The following is a 22105-nucleotide window of genomic DNA, read 5'->3' as shown; positions in this document are numbered from 1 at the left end:
GTCATACTTTGCTGTTTTGATTGCGCGGCGCTGCTTAGCGTTGGTCATTATGCGGCACCCCTCAACTTCCCATTGCAACCTAAGAGTGTACCTACCAATGCTTCAAAAACGTGGAGTTAGTATCAGCGAGCTTGGATAACTCGGTGATTTCCTGATCAGTGATAGTAGAGGTGGTTCGCTGATCGTAGGATGTAATGAGACGTTGTCTAATGGCTTACTCTTTGGAGATCTTGCTGTTGAGCAACTCAGTAGAGCAGAGCGAGAAGCTTTAGCAAATGCGAATTCAAAAGTCTCCCAAGAGCAAGGCATATTGCGCACTTCCGTTTGCAAAGGATTCTTCTAATAGACCTAAGTCCAAGCGGTCATAGCTGAGGGCTAGCGACACAAGGTGGCATCGAGTCGTTTAATGCATTCCACCACGTCATCCCCGGTGTCCTCAGCGAGGTCAGCGACTAGCGCTAGAAAGGATTTTCGTTCATAGGAGGGCGTAAGGCCGACGGGTGGTCGAGGTTTGCTAGAACTAGAGGCCTTGACAATACAGAGTTGCGGTTGGGAGTTTCCTTGAGCCTGCAGTTGGGCTGTTTGAAATATGGGTGGATTAGGGTCACCCACAACAGATGGACTATTGCATTCATGTTTGCTTTGGGGAGTCAGATTGACGTGGTCAGATGATGCCACCTGTGACGGTGGCTGTTGCTTGGGCCGATAGGCCTGTGCGACTCTCTTGGGCTGAAGCGTTGGTGAGTTGGATGGCTGGGGCTTTGGAGAGCACTACAGCATATGGTTTTGAGGTGTTAGGGGACGTGGGTTGATCAAGCTTGAGGGTGGCGTATGAATAGTGCCTCTGGCCGTGGGGACCTTAGGGATCCACAGCCAGGTATTTCCCTCGTAGTAGCCTTGTGCATGCAAGAGGGCTTTAGGGGCCCATCTTGATCACGCGGTGCTTCCTGTGATTGCGTCTTGGCCTCCCAGGTTTAGAGTTCTGGGTCTCATGAGGATAGGAGCGTCGACTCCTAGGCGGTTGTTGCGGCTATTTAGGAACCCATTGAAAGCGAGGCATTTTGGGACTTAGCTTTGGCTACTGCGTGTTGCAGTTTATGGAAGTCGGGGAGTGGCAGCCGCGCACTTCCCCCCTCCTTAGTCTTACCCACAGATGTTTCTACCAGTGGCTTTGTGGACGGTGATGGTGTCGCGCAACCCTTGCTGAAAGCTGTGACAATGCGCACGTTGCCTATTGCTAGGTGGATGTGCTGCGACTCATAATCAACATTGTAGTGAGTCTGATTTTTGAAGGTTCGCCCTAGTAGTGACTCCGTGCTACGTCTGTAGCACTTGGCAATACATAACATTGGAACAGTCTCAGACTCGATAGAAACAACCACTCTGCACTTGCCGAGAAGTGCATATGATTGGTCCCGTATGGGTTTAATTTGGTAGTTGTGGGTTGAAGTAGTGGTTTGCCAAGTTGGATCCAATGATTGTGGGTTAAGACATTGAAGTCTGCTCCCTCGTCGATCAAGGTGTTGAAAGCGCATGTTTGCTTGGCAGTGACCGTGATACGGAGGTAAGCGGGTTCTACGGCTTCCTCATCCTCTTCGTTGATTTCGGTGATTGTAGATACTTGTACTTTGACCAGCGGTTCTAACAATGGTGGCTCATGCCAAGGATGCGTGGGAGGGTAGTACTTCTTGACATGACTATCATTGAAGAAGCCTATTCCCTCACCGTCTAGTGTCTCAAGCTCAACATTGCCGGTTCGGCTGATCGCACGAACTTTGAAGGGTCCGAGACCTCTGAATTTCATTTTTTGCTTATGACCCTTAACTGAGTAAAGGAGCACTAAGTCACCCTGTTCGAATTCGTGCTACTTGACATGCTTGTCGAACCAGCTTTTGGGTCGGGCTTTCTCACAAATCAGTGCACGGGTGGCTAGAAGACGAGTTTCTGATAGGCGTTCCAGCTCGACCAGGCGTTGCGTCCATGCCTCCTTCCCTTCCCATCATTCTTGAAGTGCTATTCTCAGGCTAGGAACGAAGAATTTTAATGGTAGAATTGCCTCAGTTCCATAGGTCAGCCTAAAGGGGGTTTGGCCAACAGCCGTTTTATAAGCTGTGCGGTAGGCCCACAAGGCTACCATCAGCTTGTTGTCCCAGTCTCGCTACGTGAGACTGAGACTACTTTAGTCAGGACATTGATAAGAATCTTGTTAGTTGATTCTGCCTGGCCATTTGCCTCAGGGTAGTATGGTGAGGATTTGCGATGGACAATGAGAAAGGTGGATAGGAGATGTGCTATCACTTCGTTGATGAAGTGTGTGCCTTGGTTGCTAACCAGTTTGATGGGGTAGTCGAAGCGCGAGATCACTTGCTCCCATAAGAACTTGGCAGTCGTCCTAGCGTTGTTTTTTCGTGTGGCTCTTGCCTCTGCCCATTTTGTGAGGTAATCCGTGGCCACAACGATGTACTTGGCTTGTGAGTACTGCGCCGCAGGACTGATGGGCCCTATGAAGTCGATTCCCCATTTTTCGAAGGGTTGGCGAGCAATAATTGGGGTCAACTCCATTTGATCTTTACGAATCGAGACTTTTGTCCGTGGCACTCGTCACAATGCTTGACGAATCGCTTGGCGTCGCGGAAAAGTGTGGGCCACCATAGTGAGACTGCAGCACCTTCGGTGTTATTGCGTCTCCACTAAAGTGTCCTCCCACGATGCCATTGTACGCCTCTTAGAGCACATCATGCATCTCATGCTCACATACGCATCTACGCAGCAAAGATGGGTGATTCCGCACTTTGTGCACCTTTGTTTAGCCTTATCTCTGTTTTGCTGCTCTCTTTCAGGGCAGCGTGATGAGACATGGCCAGGGTGACCGCAAGTCCAACAGGTGACTGGTGTTGAGATATCGAGCTCCATTCGTGATATGCCAGGGTGACCGTTGTGCATTTATGTCACCGACTTGTTAGTTGTAGATGCGGTTGGTACACCGCCCATGAATAATAGCTAGATGCCAGCTATCCTTATCTACTCTAGTTCGTGGTTCAGTTAGTATGCCACCTTAGTTAGTTGAGTTTGGTTTGAGACCCATATATAGGGTTCTTCTATTTCTATGTATGAGAGTTCCTTTTGGCTTACACAACTAAGAAGAGGAAAACTGTTTTCAGCTTCCACCTTTGTGTGTATTCCCCCATTGTGCAAGCAAGAAAGCTACAAGTGAGACTCCTTCCTTCTCTCCCACAATCTTGACATGGTATCAGAGCCTTGTTCGTGGTAAGGAGCTCAAGAAAGCAAACCAAGTTCGTGGTGTTCTGGTAAGAGGACCAATGTTACTTTCATTTTTCTGTTTTGGGAGCAAGTCTCTGCAGGTAGCACAGCCGGAAAGTGCAAGAGTGCATTGTCTCAGATTGAGATGCCCTTCGCGGTGTAGCAAGAGGGCAGTATGTGTTGCGGGTGAGGGTTTTAGCCCTCGGTTGCTCTGTTTTTCTGATTTGAGGCCATTTCGGGGCTTGTTTTGGAGGCGGAAATTTTCTGCATGCACTCAAGAAAAGGCCTTGTTTAATGCTGTGCGACCATTGTTCTATAAGTCGGTGAAAAGTTACTGTAGAAATTGCATCATATGCTTGTGCGCAGAGACATTGGGAGTTACAGAATCATCCTTGTTGCCTGTCGATGCAAAATCGTCACTAGGAAGTAACTGTATGGTCGAATACCACTTTCGTCAGTTTTGCAGATTTGCCCTTGTGAGGCTGAAGCTATGTTCTTTACAGTGACAGAATTTTTTGTAGTGTTCTGTAATGGCGTCTGATTCTCTTTCACAGATTGTCACTGAAAAGCTTGACAAGAACAACTTCTAAGCATGGAAGTTCAGAATGACAAATTTCCTTATGGGAAAAGGATATTGGGAATTCGTTGCAGGAAATGAAGAATAACCAGTTCTTCCTGATGTTCCCAATCAATAGCAAATGCAGGCATTTAAAGCATGGCATGAGAGAGCTAGGAAAGTTATGTACTTCTAATTTCCTGCTCTGGCATGAGAGATGCATTTAAAGCATGGCATGGGAGTTGATTGCTCTTCTAAAACTCTGAGGAGCAGAGAAATAGTGGTGCATCTTCTTCAGGAGGAACTTCAAAAGAAGCTGTCTTCTACTCAAATGCTGGAAGAGGTAGAGGCAGAGGTAGAGGAGGCCGGTCTGGAGGCCGTGGTAGAAATCAAAATATGCAGCAAACTCAAGAAAACCAGTCTTATGGAGGAGGACGTGGTAACTCTAGAGGCAGGGGGAGCCAAAGAGGTCGTGGTGGATGGCAAAGAGGCCAAAATGCAAACAGCAATGTTGAATGCTACTACTGTGGTAAAATGGGTCATATGGCTAAAGACTGCTATAAAAAGCAAAATGACATCATGAATGGAAAATTGCAACAAGGGAATTATGCATCTTCTAGTAGACAGGGTGATGACAGAAATGAGCATTTGTTTATGGTGCAGCACATGACCAATTCTGTGACAAGTGTAGAAGAAAGCAATGATGTGTGGTATGTTGACTCAAGTGCATCAAACCACATGACATGTCATGCAGAATGGATGCAGGATACAAGGAAAATGGAAAAACTAGGATTTGTGGAGACTGGTGATGATACTGCACATCCTATTGTGCAGATTGGAAAAATTCATTTGTCTATGCAGGATGGGAAAAAGAAATACCTGTCGGATGTATTTCATGTCCCGAATATCACCAAGAACCTGGTTTCTGTTGGTTAAATGGTTGAGTAGGGCTTGCAGGTCAGATTTAATTCTCATGGATGCTTTGTTGAGGATATGAAAAATAAAGGTTGCTTGATAGCAAAAGGAAAGAAGAAGGGCAGAATGTTTACGTTGGATGTAGACATGCCTGAATTGAGTGCAGCAATGTTTGCACATGGGACCAGTGTAGTTGCAGATATTGATATCTGGCATAAACACATTGGTCATGTTAATGTATAACGACTTAAATCAATGCAAGCCCAAAATATTGTTGCAAGATTGCCTAAATTCAAGGTTGCAGAAATGCATAAGGTATGTAAAGCCTATCAGTTTGGAAAACAGGCAAGGAAACCATTTCCTAGACATGTTCAAGAGAGTAAGAAGCCATTGGAATTAATCCACTCTGATGTGTGGACTACTAAAGCTGTATCTCTTGGAGGATGTCATTATTTTGTCACTTTTATTGATGACTATAGCAGAAAAGTTTGGGTGTATTTTATGAAAAAGAAAAGTGAAGTTTTTGGGCATTTCAAAACTCTTAAAGCTATGGTTGAAAAAGAAACATGCCTACAAATAAAATGCCTAAGGTCAGATGGAGGGGGAGAGTACCTCTCAAATGAGTTTGCAATGTTCATGTAGGAGCATGGCATAAAGCAGCAATATTCATGCAGTCATACCCCACAATAAAATGGAATTGCAGAAAGGAAAAACAGGCATATTGGAGAGGTATCTCGTGCCATGCTTAATGAAAAAGACTTGCCAGATTTTTACTAGGCTGAAGCAGTTGCTACAGCAGTCTACATAATGAACAGGATTCCCACCGCAACAATACATGGGATGACTCCAGAGGAGAGGTATATTGGTAGGAAACCAGATATTTCTCATTTGAAGATTTTTGGTTGCATTGCCTATGTTCATGTGCTAGATGAGTTGAGATCCAAGTTGGATCCAAAAGCTGAGAAGTGCATCTTTATTGGTTATTCTCTACAGCAAAAAGGGTATAGATGCTATAACCCTTCTACTCGTAAGTTTACAGTGAGCAGAGATGTTGTTTTTGATGAGATGACTAGCTGGAATAAACTAGTAAATGTGATTGATAATGTAGATGGACAAAATGGTAATGCTGCACAGAATTCACAGCAGCAGTCACAAGATATTAGTGGACCTGGAGCGTCCTCTAGCAGTGGTTCACATTCTTCGCCATGGACAGGCAGATTGAGATCAGGAGAAAGGTGACCGTTGTGCATTTATGTCACCGACTTGTTAGCTGTAGATGTGGTTGGTACACCGCCCATAAATAATAGCTAGATGCCAGCTATCCTTATCTACTCTAGTTCGTGGCTCAGTTAGTATGCCACCTTAGTTAGTTGAGTTTGGTTTGAGACCCATATATAGGGTTCTTCTATTTCTATGTATGAGATTTCTTTTTGGCTTACACAACTAAGAAGAGGAAAATTGTTTTCAGCCTCCACCTTTGTGTGTATTCCCCCATTGTGCAAGCAAGAAAGCTACAAGTGAGACTTCTTCCTTCTCTCCCACAACCTTGACAACTGGATCCTGCGTCTGCCCTTCTAGGCCTCTACCTCGTCCTCATCCTAACGCCATCACCAGCACATGTCGATAATCCATGAGGACTGCGTTGCCCTCATCGTCATGCGAGACGTAAGGGTATATATAGGTCTTGTCATCATTCGGCTCCTCCACGTAGTGTACTAGAGCGTCGCTCGGTGGGTGGGTCACATAAGGACCATGCGGTCTAGGAATGTTGGTAGGGTTGATGTCCATTCTAGGGATGTCTGATTTTATATTGTTAGGAGTGAGAAGAGCCAATGGGGCTCCCCTTCCAAAGAATGGCTGCAGCCTGTTCGCTAGGTAAGGCTGGCCATAGGGTTGCGAGTAGGGAAGTCTTCTTGGTAATTTACAAAGCACGACATCATGGCCAAATCTACCACAGTTAGCACAAGGTCTTGACCTAGGGTCTTGATACTCGGCCGACAAGTGGTTTTCGCCACAATACATGCATTGGACGTGCGGGCGCGTTGGTCGTCTCAACATGTCTTGCAACTTGGCTAATTCCATCTTGACCTCAGCCAAGCCTTGGTCTGTCTCGGTGGCCTTCCCCTTATCTTGGGATGATGGGACTGACCGCTCACTAGAGGCTGACATTCTCTCTGAGCTTCGCGAGTTGGTCTCCTCTAAATTTGAGCTCTTGGAGCTCCGCTCTTTCAGCTGATCATCGACTCTGATGGCCTCCTCAAACACTCTAGCCACCACGTCCCGCTGCAAGCTTGAATTGCCTGCCAAAGCCTTATATACCTCCTCGTCTCGAATTCCGCTAATGAATACAGTCGAAACTGCTCTGTCAGTTGGTTGCTCGCCCAGAGGGATTCTCTTAAAGAGACTCCTCACATGGGTCATGTAGTCGCGGATGTCCTCCTTCTCTTTCTGCTTGATGTTCATCAAGCGTACTAGCAGGTTATCGGAGTATCCAGGCTCGGCGAATCTCTTGACGAAGAGATCCTTGAGGTTATTGAAGTTGGCTCGCTTTGCAGCATCTAGGCTTGTATACCACATCCTACCCTTGTCGCCTAGGAAAAGCCCGAATGCTTGCGAGTGTTGAGTTTGGTCGTTGAGCCCATTGGCTTCGCAGACTTGCTCAAACTGCTCAACAAAGTTGTATGGGTCGTCATGAGGTTGGTACTTATCGAGTTGCTTGGCAACAATCGGTATTTTGGCCTTGGTTTGCCCCTAATCCTGCGAGTAGCGACGTCGCTAGCGCGGTGGCACTCTGCTCTACTGTTGTATTATTGAGCAGCCATTTCATGAGGAGCTCGCTCAACGTCAAGTCTCCCTCCAGAGCTCTCTCATGGTCCGTTCAGTTTTGGCCAGCCAAGTTCAGCACTCGCTGCACCTCATGTAGCTCTATGCTTTGCCTTTGGCTCCTAGCCTGCTGATCCCCATTGTAGTCGGCTATGCCTTGCAATGCCTTGTGGGCTAGCCTTCTCTCCTCTTCTAGATCTGCAATGATTGCGTCTGCTATCCTACCGCGGTGCACGTACCGAGCGCGTGCATCGTAACTGCTCACCAGCCTGCTGAATAGCATCTGGGAACATGTTCAAATCGAGCTCCTCATTAGACGGATGGTCTGAGCTCTCTTCCATCATGGTCGAGTTCTCGTGCTCCACTACGCTGTTGATCAGGTTGAATAGACTTGACAGATCCTCGTCGTTGGCACTTCTTGCTTGGTCCGATTCTGCGCTTTGATGGGTTATCTATGTCTTGGGTCTTCTCCTATTGGTGGGTTCCTTGACTTATTGAATATAGTCCTCAATTTAAGATCACTCAGTGTGTGTCGTTTCTCATGCACTTGTGGTCAATCAAGCTTTCAGCTTTCTTATGTGTACTTCAAGTGCGGAATTCAATGTGAGTGCGGCAACCAATCTCTATATGCTTACACCCTCTTGTCTCGTCTCGGGCCTAATAAGCTTCATTGCTCAAGTCCTGGCCGTTCTAGCAGATTCTGGGGTCTGCGCTGCTTCTTGCTGTTCACTAGGGGCTCGATCACAGGTCCTACAATTGGATTTCCATTCTCAATGCGTTTGGTCGCTGGGGAGTGCTCCAGCACCGTCCCCCTGTCCCTTGGTGGTGACTCCTACGTCGGGAACAACCTACAAGGAGCTCGCTATGTTGTCCTGGAGTGGGTTGCACTTCCAGTTGGTCATGGGGGTCAATTTTTGATGTTTTCTTTTTCTTTTCTGCCTAAGGGTATGTCTGATTCTGATAATCGGACGTCCGATTTACCAGTGGTCCGATTCTCAGAATCGAACCAGGTGGGTCCGAGTTTGAGCCGTCCGATTCTTAGAATCGGACGGGGGTTAAGTGTCTGATTTTCAAAAATCGAACAAGTGGTCCGATCGGACCAGATGGGTGGTCCGAGTGCTGATGTGTCCTAACTCATGGGTCCGATTCTGTGAATCGGACAGGGGTGGGTCCGATTTCCTCGATCGGACAAAGCGTCTGATCGGATGGGGTAGAAAACAACCAAAATATCCCAAAATACTTACTTGTTTTGAAGATAAAAAATACCCAAACCTCCTACCTATCTCAAGCTCTGTTTCGGGGATGAATCCCCTACTTCGATGCTTGATATGAGGCGCGCAAGTGCTAGAGCTTGAATTCATTCGTCCTGGCAATGGAACCAAAATGTGGGAGCTTTCACTCAACCGCCAAGACCCACGGACCGCTTATTGTTTCAAGCGTTCCAAGCGAGCTCTAAGGGCTATCTCTCACCTAGCCGACGCGTCGTTGATCCTACGAGTGTAGTGAGCTTACCTTAATGCTTGATCGAGTACCCTCCTCTCTCTTGCACTCCGGTAGCTCCACGATCCTTGATGCTAGGTCAAGCATCCTCAAGCCTCCTCCATCTCCAAGCTCCATCCTCCATAGCCGTCCGCTCAAGAGGAGAGAAAAGAAGAGAAGAGAAGAAGGGGAGATGGTGAAGAGCTTCACCCGCTTGATCCCTCACTTCCACACACTCACTCCCTCACGCTCTCATGCTCCCTCTCTCAAGAGCACACACAAGCAAGAAGGAGAGAAGAAGAGAGGAAGAAGAAGACTCTTTTTGCCACACACCAAAGAATGAGCTTCTCATTCACTTTTCAACTTTATATACAAAGCCCTAAATCCTTTTTGGGCGGTCATCCCCTTTTCCCTTTTTTACATGGCCGGTCGTAGCCTAGGCCCTTTTTCCTATTTCTCACCATTCTAATTTATCCTATTCCCAATTAATTCGTACACTTTGCACATGAGCAAGCCTGGTGCTCTTTTACAAGGATTCGGGAGCGCTTCCACATTTTAATGGTGTGCCTTTTACTCTTTTGTTGTCTCGGGGCGACACTGAGACTTTCTGAGGGTCGTGCCCGAACATTTAAAATTTTTAGGATCTGGTTACCGGTCAAGGTGCCTTTTTTTGCTTTTATTGTGTGCCTTTTTTGCTATTTCCCTTTTTTCCATTTTCCGCTCCTCTGTGCTGCGGGAAACACGGTAACATGGTAACATATAGATATTAAGATCACTTTTTTACATGGGGACCTACACGAGGATGTTTATATGCAGTAGCCTAAGGGCTTTATGGGGAAAGGTAGAGAACACCTAGTGTATAAATGGAAGAAGAGTCTTTATGGGCTTAAGAAGGAACCTATGAAATGGTACCATAAGTTCTATGCTTTCATGCATTAATAGAGATATACTCACAATGATATGGATCCATGTGTGTACAATGAAGAAGGGTCGTGATAGTAGCCTTATTATCTTGGTATTTTATGTGAATGATATGTTAATTTCTAGGAGAAAGACAAAGCACATTGAGGTGCACTATCTCTTCATCAAGGAGGTGGTAGAGGACAAGTCTGTTGAGCGTGTCACAAAATCTTGACTCACAAGAATCCTACATATTTGCTCATTAAAAGTCTCGTAATGGAATGTTTTGCCTTCCTTAGGAAGATGATGGGTGTCGGATGAGATGACGTCTATTTCTCATCCTATTATACTTTATGTACATTTGTACTTTGTCACTTTTTTCTTATTCTCTCCTCACTTGAGGCACATTCATCTTTAAGTGGAATGTTATTGGAGATAAAGGCACTTGTGCCTACCTCGTCTTGTATTTACTATATACACAGTGACTACATACTTGTACACTACATGTGGCAGGTGTCCATTACTATCACTTTATTCTTTATTCTTTCAATGAATACTAAGTAAGGGAAGGGTGGTCACACATTGTGACTATTGGAGTTTCCACATACAATGTTTCTCTCTCTCTCTTATTCACTTGCTTTATCCACCATAGCTCTTCCTTTGCTCTTGCTTCCACTCGGGCTCTACCTTTCATTTTGAAAATTCTTAACCATTTTGTGTAAGAAACTTCTGTCTAGTTTATTGGTTTTTTGAAGTGGATGAATGGGGGATTGGTGGGTTGCAACCAACTTAACATTTCCTTTGTCAAAAAATGATCATTCCATTTTCCTCAATCCTGATTTTTTTTATTGTATATGCAGAGAGGTTCTTCTTCCCATATGTCTCTACTGCGCTTTGTGAAGCCATCCCATGGACAATACACTCCTAGTCTTTCAATTACCATGTATCACCCCATGTTTCTAAACTCCTCATTTGGCTAATAGTAGTTAAAGCTAGTTGTTGGGTACTCAACACTATTATTAAGTTATCTTTTCAAATCTAATTTAAATATTGACTCAAAGAAAGAGAAAAATAATAATAGAAACTATTGCTTACTTGGGCTGATTTGTAGGTGGATGACAACTTAGAAGATAAAAACACAAGGACAATAGCATCACAATTTAGTGAGGTGACAGCTACAAAAGTTGAATGTAGAGGCTTGTAGTAGTGTTGATGGGTAGATGACTACAATATGAAGCTTAATAGGCATAAAATGCAAGGGTCATTCAATAATCACATGCTAGGAAATAAGTTGTGCAGTAACGAGAGCTTGGTTATACCCCTTAAGAAATAGTCTCCACCACATGGTGCTTTGCACATGCAATAATTTGCTACATAAGCATCTAAATGTGCTCCTCAATGTGGACATGGACTTGTGGTGGTGCCTAGGCTTGCTAAACTTATTGAAACCATTGCTCTCTTTGGGTAAGCTTGTTCTTTAAGGCTTCTTTCCCTTACAATGCAAAGTCCAGATCATCCCTTGTGATGGTCACACTTTGTGACCATATATCTTTAGTAGAATGGTGGATCTCCTTTGAAGAAAAGTCCACTATAGTTGACCCATCACAAAGTGCATATACAACATATTTGCTAGGTACAAGGGGGAATTGTGTTGCTGTGAAGAGGTTTCTCAAACATCTCAACAACTATGCACTCAGTAATATCCTTGATGCCCTCATGGAGGAACTTAGCTACTTTCCATCGCCTCTTCTTTATCTCTTCATCTAAGCATGGAAACACCATCTTGACCATGTAGATGCTCATGGACTTCTTAACTTCTTTCCACTACATGTGTGTGAAATTAGCCCATTGCGAGAGTTGTTAGTCTATACATTGGGCATCTCTTCCATTCAATGTTGCCACTAAACCTTTTAGGTGCTCACATATATTTTGATCATGCTCGTTTGAGTCTTATCTTCATTGTCTTTGTCCTTTTACTCCCTAGCTTGTTGGCAATTTAAGCCCTATACCATGTTTTCTTGTTGAGAGTGTTTAATGTTTGTACATAAGAAAAAGAACATGAACATGCTATAAGTAATTGCATCCATAACACATGAGAGATAAGTTAGCATGCTTTACATAAAAACTTCAAGAGACAAATAACCATAAGTAATTACATAATATCTCACAATACTTAGAATTTAAACTAATTGGACATAACTAAATACATGAGTTAGTAGGTATGAAATAGCTTGTCTCGATGAATAAAGCCCCTAATATTAAAATGTATGGTGCTAGAGGCTATGCTACAAGCACATGTAAAGTATTGTATCCCATAAGCAAAGAGAGGGAAGTCTATCCAAGCTAGAAAGCTATAAAATAATGTACTTGCAACTGGAAAATCGATCAAGTCTATTTCATGCCATTATGTTTTCATTCTTGTTCTTCTACTTCCCCCCCTACTCTACTCTCATCTTCTTCCCTAAACCATAGTCTACTCTCATCTTCTTGTCTAAACCATACCTTGTAGCATGGTATTAGTCAGAGCCTCTTTCTCAGAGGTTGTGGGAGCCTCCATAGCCGCCACACACTCAAAGTTCGAGAAGCTTAAGCATTGGTGATGTTGGTGTTCAAGATGATCTTTGAGTGGAGATTGAAGGTTGGGAGTTGCAAATACCATTGGAAAAGGTCATTATGATTTTTCCTACATTCGATCGACATCTTGACCAAGGTCAAGATATTCAACGATAGTATGTCTTTACATGAGCTTCGAATCCATGAAATCAGGAAATATTTCTACACAATGTATCATATTCTATAGGTATAGCTCTTAGTGTGTTTATTATCAATTTTGATTCTAGTTATCTATCAAGAAGAAGAGGAAAGAAAGCCATTGGAAGGGTTACACAACCTAGAGGTTGATATCATCTACTATTTGCAAAGGCGGCATCTTAAGGGTTGTGCTTGAAGGCATTGCTTAAGGGGGAAACTTGTCAACATGTTGGGGGTTTGCTTAGGGATGCTTTATCCCAAAAGATGGGGTTTCATTTTGTGTTTGAGTCACAGATAGAGAAGAAGGAAGATGTGAAATGCATCATGGCTTGTAAAGCCTTAAAGCTTCAAGAATCCACATTTTGGGCTTGTGAACAATTTTCATAGCCAGATCAATCAACAATCAATTTTCTTCAAATTATATTCTTTTTCTTAAGCCTTTCTTTTTAAGGATTTAATCAAGCCCTTATCTAAATTTTCATTCCTATCTATCCTCTCTAAACTAGTTCAACACAAACTAAAACTGATTCAATTGTAAAACTATTTTCACACTATTGCTAGTTAAGACTAGAGTTCAACAAAACTCCTATTCACACTACCACAATTGGTTGTCAAAAGGTTATTCACACTCTAAAAAGGAAAAAAGTGATTATTGCAAAAAGTTGTTTTGTTATGAATCACTTGGTGGGTATAATCATGGTGTATGACAAACACTTAACAATGATAGTTGGTATTCCACTCCACACAATGCTACAAGACAAGGATTCTTTTATTATAGATAGCCTTTTTCCCTTTCACTTATACAAGTGGCCATCTTTAGTGGTATCCTTATCTTGAATTTTCCATAGTCAATACTTATCCACCCGCATTGCACCTTTGGGGTGTTGTCACACACACACATAGACACACCACAAATGCCAAGCTTACATTTTGAACACCCCCTCTTAAGTGAGGTATTTACTTTACATTGTCAGCCATCCAACATTGTCAAGGCACTGTGCGCTTGATGGCCGAAAGATGCAGGGTCTTGTGAAGTAGGTGCACGGTAAGGTAGAGATGGTACCAATGAAAAATAAGATGGAAACCAAGAAACACCAGAGTATTCTCCCCTTGTTAGATCATGCCAACAAAAACTCAATAATCATAAAACATGGCAATTGGCATGTAATTCATTCCTCTCCCAGCATTTCTCTTTCAAGAGAACTTTGACTCTTGGGCACTCACGCAACAACTTTGCTAGCATAGAATTGGATGTGCAATACAATCCAATAGTTTTCTTGCCTTCTATCACATAGAACTCAAGAATAGAACTTTAAAGTCTTAGTGAAAGAAAACTTTGACTCTTGTACAAGAGAGATGATCTAGATTCTCAATCACAAATTGATGAAGGGTAAGAATAGCTTTTTCCTTATTCACAAGAATGTGGCTTGGGGATATGTAACACATACTCATGGTCAAAATGTGGTATAATAAAGGGTAGGCATAAATCTCCCTATCACACTATGAGCCATGGAGTTTCCACTACAAATAAGGGTCTATTCAGAGAAATTTTAGTCAGAGTGCCATGGTGGATGGACATCCAAAAGTGAGAGTTTGGCTATTATTAGTTTTAGCATGAAGGACTTCTTCAATACTTTGTGTTCTTTCCTTGTGGTCAAGTTATGGGCCTAGCTTTACCCTTGTAATGATAGCCATCGACATGCATACATGTTATATTTCATGGAGCAATGAACCATAGGGTGGCTTTAACTCCTCTCTATGTTGATTTGCAACAAATGTATTTTGCACATAGTGAACAACACAACTGCAAAAGTTCCTATAATCTTGAGCAGCAATCACAAGTACAAAACCTTGCATTGAGGCCTTCGCAACTATGAGGCCTCTTGGTTTAGTTAAAACAACACATTACATGAATTTCTACATACACTCTAGATTAACAAGCAATTTAGGTAAACTATACTATTTAGCTTGCCACCTATTAATAATAGGTCGCCATCTTGCAAAACTAAAATGAAGAGTAGAGATCTCTCTTGCTGTCCTTCCACCATCAAAGCATAGATAGATTTCATGAATACACAGTGGTTGGGAGATAGACTCTAGAAATGGCTTTTGCCAACTCTTGATAATCAAATTGCCTCCTATATTATACCGATTTCAATTCCATCCCTAATCCCTAGTTAGAAGTTCAAGAGTTTCCTTCAAAACACACTACTTCTCTCTGTAAAGCTTATCCCCTTGCATTCTTTATCCAATTGGTCCATGTCTTTAGTTTGTGTAGGTAATCAATAGAGCCAAACTTCTCACCTTTCTTCTCATAAGGTGAGGAAGAAGCATTTGTAAACTATCCCATAGCAGAATCATCAAGGGTTCTTCATCCCTACCTATCCACACCAAGAAGAGGTCTAAAACTGATAACAACTTGCATGAGGTGTTGAAGGACCTCCCAATCTTCACACTAAGTCTTGTTCATTCATTGTCACTTTTTCTCGAAGATGTAGTCCCCAATCAGCCAGAAAAAAAGCCCTTCCATGCACACCCAAGTCTTTTAAAAATCTCTTCCCCTGCTAAAATTAGCCAACCTCCATGCAAAAATCATACGTTCCTACTTTTACTCTAAAGCACACAATGGTTCTTTCTTGATCTTTGTCTCCTCCAAAATTAGCCTGAGAAAGGCTAACATATGCCTTATAAAGCCAAGGTTCAAATACGTTATTTTTATAAACTCCATAAAACACCATTTGTGTAGATAAAGAAGACGAGTAGGCTTGACTCATAATTGAATATCCATATGGGATCCAAGCTTAGTGGAGTCCTCTAATGTCCTTAATGCGTCCCATCAGCTGGAGCTTTCACACAGTGGATGATAATTGGCATGACAACATAGCATTGTACAATTGCAATAGCTACCTCTCAACACTCCCCCTCAATGCTATATTGGACTATGTACACGACTAGACACATCTAGTCCACCATATGCATGGTTCTTCATGTGCATGTGCCAATGCTTGTTTGAGCACCACTTGATTGGGTGAACCCATCCCATCCTTTTTGAACTAGCAGAGTGCTTTGGAAAGGCATGACAAACCCAGTAGTGCATCCAACATGTGCACCCTCACACACCACACACTCAATAATCCTTTTGAGACTGCAATCTTGGGAAAATAACCTCATCATAAGCCATTTTCTTGTGCTCCCCATCTCAAACACAAGTTGAGATTTACATGCATATAAACAACCAGTTTTGAGCTCTACATGGCTCAAGTAAAAGAATGCTTATGTGATGAGTAAATAAAAGATCCCATTTTGATCACTCTACTTAGGCACGGTTACCCATAATACATAAGTGAATATATCTTGATGTCTTAATTTTAAGTGAAGGTAGCACATATATGAACATAATCTCCAAGAACATTTACAATACATAGCTTCACCTTGAGTGTGTGAATAAACTTTACAAAGGCAAAAAACACAAAGCTAAATGTTTTTTTTAAAAATTTCTTTAGGGTGGTGAGATAAGGTTGCCACATGGCAACCCCTCCATCGTCATCATCATCATCTTTTTCTTTGACTTGTTGACTCCTCTCCTTCATCGACTTTGATAGTAGTAGTGCACGTTATCACCCACATTGTGTTGTAGTAGTCCACAATCATACCCACATTGTGCTACACTAATACACTAGTGGTTGATTATATGTTGATGTCCTTCTCTTCATAGATGCAACCATATATTTTCTTTCATATAACTTTCAAATCTCAGACAATTCAAATGCTAGATTGCATAGTGAGTTTCTCATAAGGGGCTCCAAAAGCTCTACCCAAGGCTTTGCAAATGGCATTGACCTCAACCAACATGTGGGTAGACAGTTGTACAAATGTTCCAAGTTCACACAAGTTGCACTTTGCCATATAGGTGGCCCATGAGATGCTATAAACACCATCCTTAAACCATTTCCATGTGCTTGCTTGTATCCACATGTATGTGTATCAAAAGTAGCTTGTTTTGATGGAAGCACAGAAAGATTGTACGTCTCTATTGATATGAATAATGCTCTTGACAAGTACTCTACCTTCTCTTGGATGCTAGATCATCACATTAAGCACACTCTTGAATCAGTGTGTCTGTGTGTGTTTTCTAACATAAGCTCTCCCCCTTCTACTTTTGTCTATGGCTATAATTTTTATGTTTGGCTATCATCGTCTAGAGTGTGAGATACATACTGCTACATCCATCATGGTCACTTTAGGCTTCATGGAGAGAAGTTGCATAGATGGTGATCTGGGGCTTGTTAGTCTCTAGAGGCTACTTCTCCTCTGCCACCACTAATTGTTGCTAATAACTCATCCACCAGTTGCATTGGCCAAATTAGCCTAATTCTATGCTAGATTTGCCTCACTAATGTCTAGTCTAGCAAACCATAGCCCACAAACAATTACACCAAACCATTATCATAGTTCATGGCTACTTGTTGAGTTAATGTGATGTCAACAAATTTTTTGGTCAAGGTAAGCTCCTTCTATGTCCTTTTTTTTTCTTTTTGTTTCCTTAGCTCTCAAATTTTGACATTGTTGTAGTTGACCTATTGTAGTATCTCTCTCTGTTGTTCTCATTAGTGTATATGCGCTCATAATCTTCCAATAAAAAACTTATCAATTTGTGTAGCAGCCTGCCTCTTGCTCAATATAGGCTTGCTTGACTTCATCATGTTCTACAAAGTTAATGTTTTGATATCCTTCATAATCTCATGATCCACTTGGCCTTGAAGTTCTTCATTACCTCATGATCCACGAGGTCCTAAGGTTGCTTCATTGCCTCAACCTCATCCTCACCAATGACTGCACTCATTGTGCACTAACAATTGGTCCTCCTTTAAGGACATAATCATTTGCTCAATCATGAGCACCCAATAGAATGATAAATGGCATAACAACCACAAATATGCATATTGCAATCTAATAATTTCAAACAACTTCAAGAATTAGTAGCCTACATACATACCCAAATACTCTTAAGAGAGTTGATTCTTTTAATTTGGTGTAGCACTCTTCTTATTAAACATTGATTTCTAGAACCAGCAATAATCTTGAACAATGGTAAATTCTTTGATAGATGATAGCTTTAGCTTCTTTGATTCCATAATAGCAACTTTGATGACAATGACTCCTTGTACTTGGCTGAATGACTCCATTTGTAGCCTACATAATTCAAAGTTCTTTCACTTGATACTGATGACCTCTCCATAGTCCTTAAAAGATTTTGGCTCCCTCATATGCAATCATAATGATAAAAAGTGTGTAGTTGTTTTTTAAAACATGGATGCTAAATCGTACTAGTATTGAATCTAAAACAAGAAAATTCAATGATCTATATAGGTAAAAAATACAATGATTAAGAACCCTAACTATGGCTCGGATACCATGTCACAAATCGTGTGGTAGGGATAATCATGGCATATGCTAAATATATTATATAATCATGGTGGATTGTAATAGATAAGGAACTCCATAACTAATGATGGAAGAGGATTAAGGGATTGCACACTCAACAATGATAATTTATATTCCACTCGACACAGTGCTACAATACAAGGCTTCTTTTATAGATGTCATTTTGCCCTTTCACTCATACAAGTGGCCATCTTAGGTGACATCCTTATCTTGAATTTTCCATAGTCAATACTTATCCACTCACCTTGCACCTTTGGGATATTGTCACACACATATATACATACACCACAAATACCAAGCTTACATTCTAAACACCCCCTCTTAAGTGAGGTGTTTACTTTACCTTGTTTGCACTTATTGCAAATGCATAAATGGAAGTTAGACACTGCTGTGTGAGTCACTAGTAAGACCTCTTTGTTCTCAAAATGTCAGAAATAGAAGCAGTAGAAAAGTTTGATGGAAACTATTTTCGTACATGAAAAATGAAAACCATGTATCACTTGATGAGGAAAGACCTTTGGAAAATATTGGAGGAACTCGATGCTCCTAATGATCCAACATGGAAAAGAAGAAATAACAAAGTACTTGGGATAATAGTATGGGGTTTATGAGATGATGTTCTAGACCACATATTTGAAATTAGAAATACAAAAGATGCATGGGAAGAACTAGACAAGACCTTTGGCTTCCAGGAAAATGACTTAAAGATAAATCTTCTAATGGAAATTTTCATGCTTGATCTAAACAACTATGACTCCTTGACTTCATTGATAAATAAAATTAAAAGCTTGAAGGTGCAATTGGCTTCTATAGTAAAATTATTAAAGATGATAAAGCAATTGCCATACTACTCAATGGTGTGGATAAACATAACAAAGGGTATGAACAAGTGATAGCAACATTAAGAAATGTGCAAGATAGAAAGCTCAATGCAGTGGAAGCCACTTTATATGAGCAAGGGAGAAAAGTCAAAGAAAAATACCAAGAGCCTACGTCAAGCCTCTAATAAATGCACTCTATAGAGAAGTTTCTTCTTCAAAGGTTATTTGTAGGGTATGTGCAAGAAATCAACACAAAGAGGAAGACTGCTAGAATAAAGGAAAACCAAGGTGAAAAAATTACAATAAGTTTGGACATAACAAAGAATATTGGAATCAAAATTCAAACATCATACAAGAATCTTCATCATGTTAAGAATGTTTTGAAAGTATTTTGTAAAACTTTCCTACATTTTGGTTAAGAGTACATGAGCTAGATGCCTTGTAGGAATTCAAGGGGGCAACCGACATTCTTAGGTGCACTTGTCTAAAGGGTAACAAGTTTGGACACACCAACAAAGATTGTTGGAATCAAAAGACAAAACTTATAAAAGAATCTTTGCCATCTTATGAAAAATGTTCTAAAAGTATTTTGTAAAAAATGCTTACAATTTGGTTAATACTACATGAGTTAGAGGCCTTGTAGGCATTCATGGGGAATAACCTCGAAAGAACCTACATCCTTAAATGCACTTTAGATGAGGGTGAGCTAGCACCAAGGGTTTTTTTTAAAATGTATGGTGCTAGAGGCTGTGCTAGAAGCAAATGTAAAGTGTTGTATCCCATAAGCAAAGAGAGTGAAGTGTATCCAAGCTATAAAGCTATAAAAGAATGTACTTTCAACCATAAAGTCAATCAACTCTCTCTCTGTCTCTCTCTCTCTCTCTCTCTCTCATATGCCACTATCATTTCATTCTTGTTCTTTGGATTTCCCCCCATATATTGTTCTCATCTTCTTGTCTAAACCCTCTTTGATGTGGCTATAGGTGCTAGTGCCCTAATGTCTCCCACCATCTTTGGGGGATTCCGAAGTAGCATGTGGTAGATATAAATTTTTTTCTCAAGGTCCTAAGCCCCATTAGCACAACCAAATGTGGATACCCTTTTTGTTGAAGCATTGTGTGCATGATAACACACACCTTATTACAAAAGTTCACAACAAGTGCAACATCATTGCTATTGATGTGCTCTATTTGGTCATTTGTGTTGGACAAGATGGCTTCAATAAAAGGAAAATGCATAATGATTCAAGGGACATTGTTACAATAGCTCTACAAGAAAGAAACTAAAACATATGAGTATGGTGGCAAGGGCTTAACCTAACATCCTACAAGGGCAATTTGTTAAACTTACAAAATAAGCTACACATACATGCACACATAAGATCTACCATGACTATAAACTTATGAGTCTAGAGATAGACAAAGAAACACTTAAAAGTCTAAGTTAATGTATATAATAAAGATAATTTAGTTTATCTTTGAGAGAGAGAGAGAGAGAGAGAGAGAGAGAGAGAGAGAGAGAGAGAGAGAGAGAGAGAGAGAGAGAGAGAGAGAGAGAGAGAGAGAGAGAGAGAGAGAGAGAGAGAGAGAGAGAGAGAGAGAGAGAGAGAGAGAGAGAGAGTAGATTGTTTTGGTTTACTTTTATCTCATTTTTCTCATTATAATTATCAAGATTGCACGCACGCGCGCGCGCGCGCGCACACACACACACACACACACACACACACACACACACACACACACACACACACACACACACACACACACACACACACACACACACACACACACACACACACACACACACACACACACACACACACACACACACACACACACACACACACACACACACACACACACACACACACACACACACACACACACACACACACACACACACACACACACACACACACACACACACACATGCATGCACATTGAGTGGCTCATGACATGCATACAATGAATGCATGGTGTATGCTAATTGGTAGGCCCCCCACCATGCACATCACACACATGAGAGAGAGAGAGAGAGAGAGAGAGAGAGAGAGAGAGAGAGAGAGAGAGAGAGAGAGAGAGAGAGAGAGAGAGAGAGAGAGAGAGAGAGAGAGAGAGAGAGAGAGAGAGAGAGAGAGAGAGAGAGAGAGAGAGAGAGAGAGAGAGAGAGAGAGAGAGAGAGCCTCAACAAAGGTTCAAAATGATGCGCTGAGACGAGCACCACATGGTCTTGTGGAAATATGTGATTGTTGATGCTTATCCTTCTCATTTGGGAACCATGGGTGGAAATTTTGGTTTTCCTTGAAAAGAACTAAAAATAAGGAGCCATTACGTACAATGTGGAGAGAGTGTTTTGTTTTTACAATTCCTAATGTGTTGTTAATGCTTTTGAAGTATCCTCATGGTATATTACATGTCAAGTTGATCAAAAAATAGTTGTAATAAGATACATCCATAGTTACCTTATTCCACAAAGAGTTGGCCATAAAAGTGTGATGTTATACCTTATTTGGAGCTACAAGGGGTGTGTAATTGCTTGTAGGTTTGTTGATATATATACACTAAAATCATCTTCATCTTGATTAGATTAGGGTCTTCATGGGTGTGCTAATATGAGAAAGTGTTCACTTTTTCTTGCTCTTTAGCTTACACCTTTTTACTTCCCCTTAACAAGGATCTTTCTTACAAGATTCAAATAGTAAATGACTGGCCATGGAGTCTAAGGTGTTCTACGAAAAAAGAACAAGAATGTGATCAAGTTTATTAAAGATTTTGAGATAGCGTGTGTGGTGGAAGATTGGAAGAAAGAAAAATGGTTGAAGATTTTTATCAACAAGGAGTGGTTAGAGAATGATTGATGGAGTATATGATTGAAAAAGCTACTAGACAACCCCAAATACCCATGGATTACAAAGATTTAAAGTTGGCCCTAATTCAAAAGTTTATGAAGATAGAGAATGCAAGAATGGTTGGTATGGATTTAAATTTTTTGTGTGCACAGGGAGAACTAGAGCATGGAATAGTTCATTCAAGGCCTTGTGGAATGCATGAACTCTAACGAGAAGAAATAATCCTTGCATATTGAAGTAGAGGTGGTTCATAACTAGCTTATGAGCTCCTCCCCATCTTAAAGTGGAATGGCAGAAGTATGAAAT

Source organism: Lygodium microphyllum, chromosome 6, assembly GCF_053477565.2.
Source record: "Lygodium microphyllum isolate KBCC chromosome 6, Lygodium_microphyllum_v1.1.10, whole genome shotgun sequence".
Lineage (NCBI taxonomy): Eukaryota > Viridiplantae > Streptophyta > Polypodiopsida > Schizaeales > Lygodiaceae > Lygodium > Lygodium microphyllum.
The sequence above is the reverse complement of the archived record's forward strand: the minus strand, read 5'-3'. Positions refer to the sequence as shown.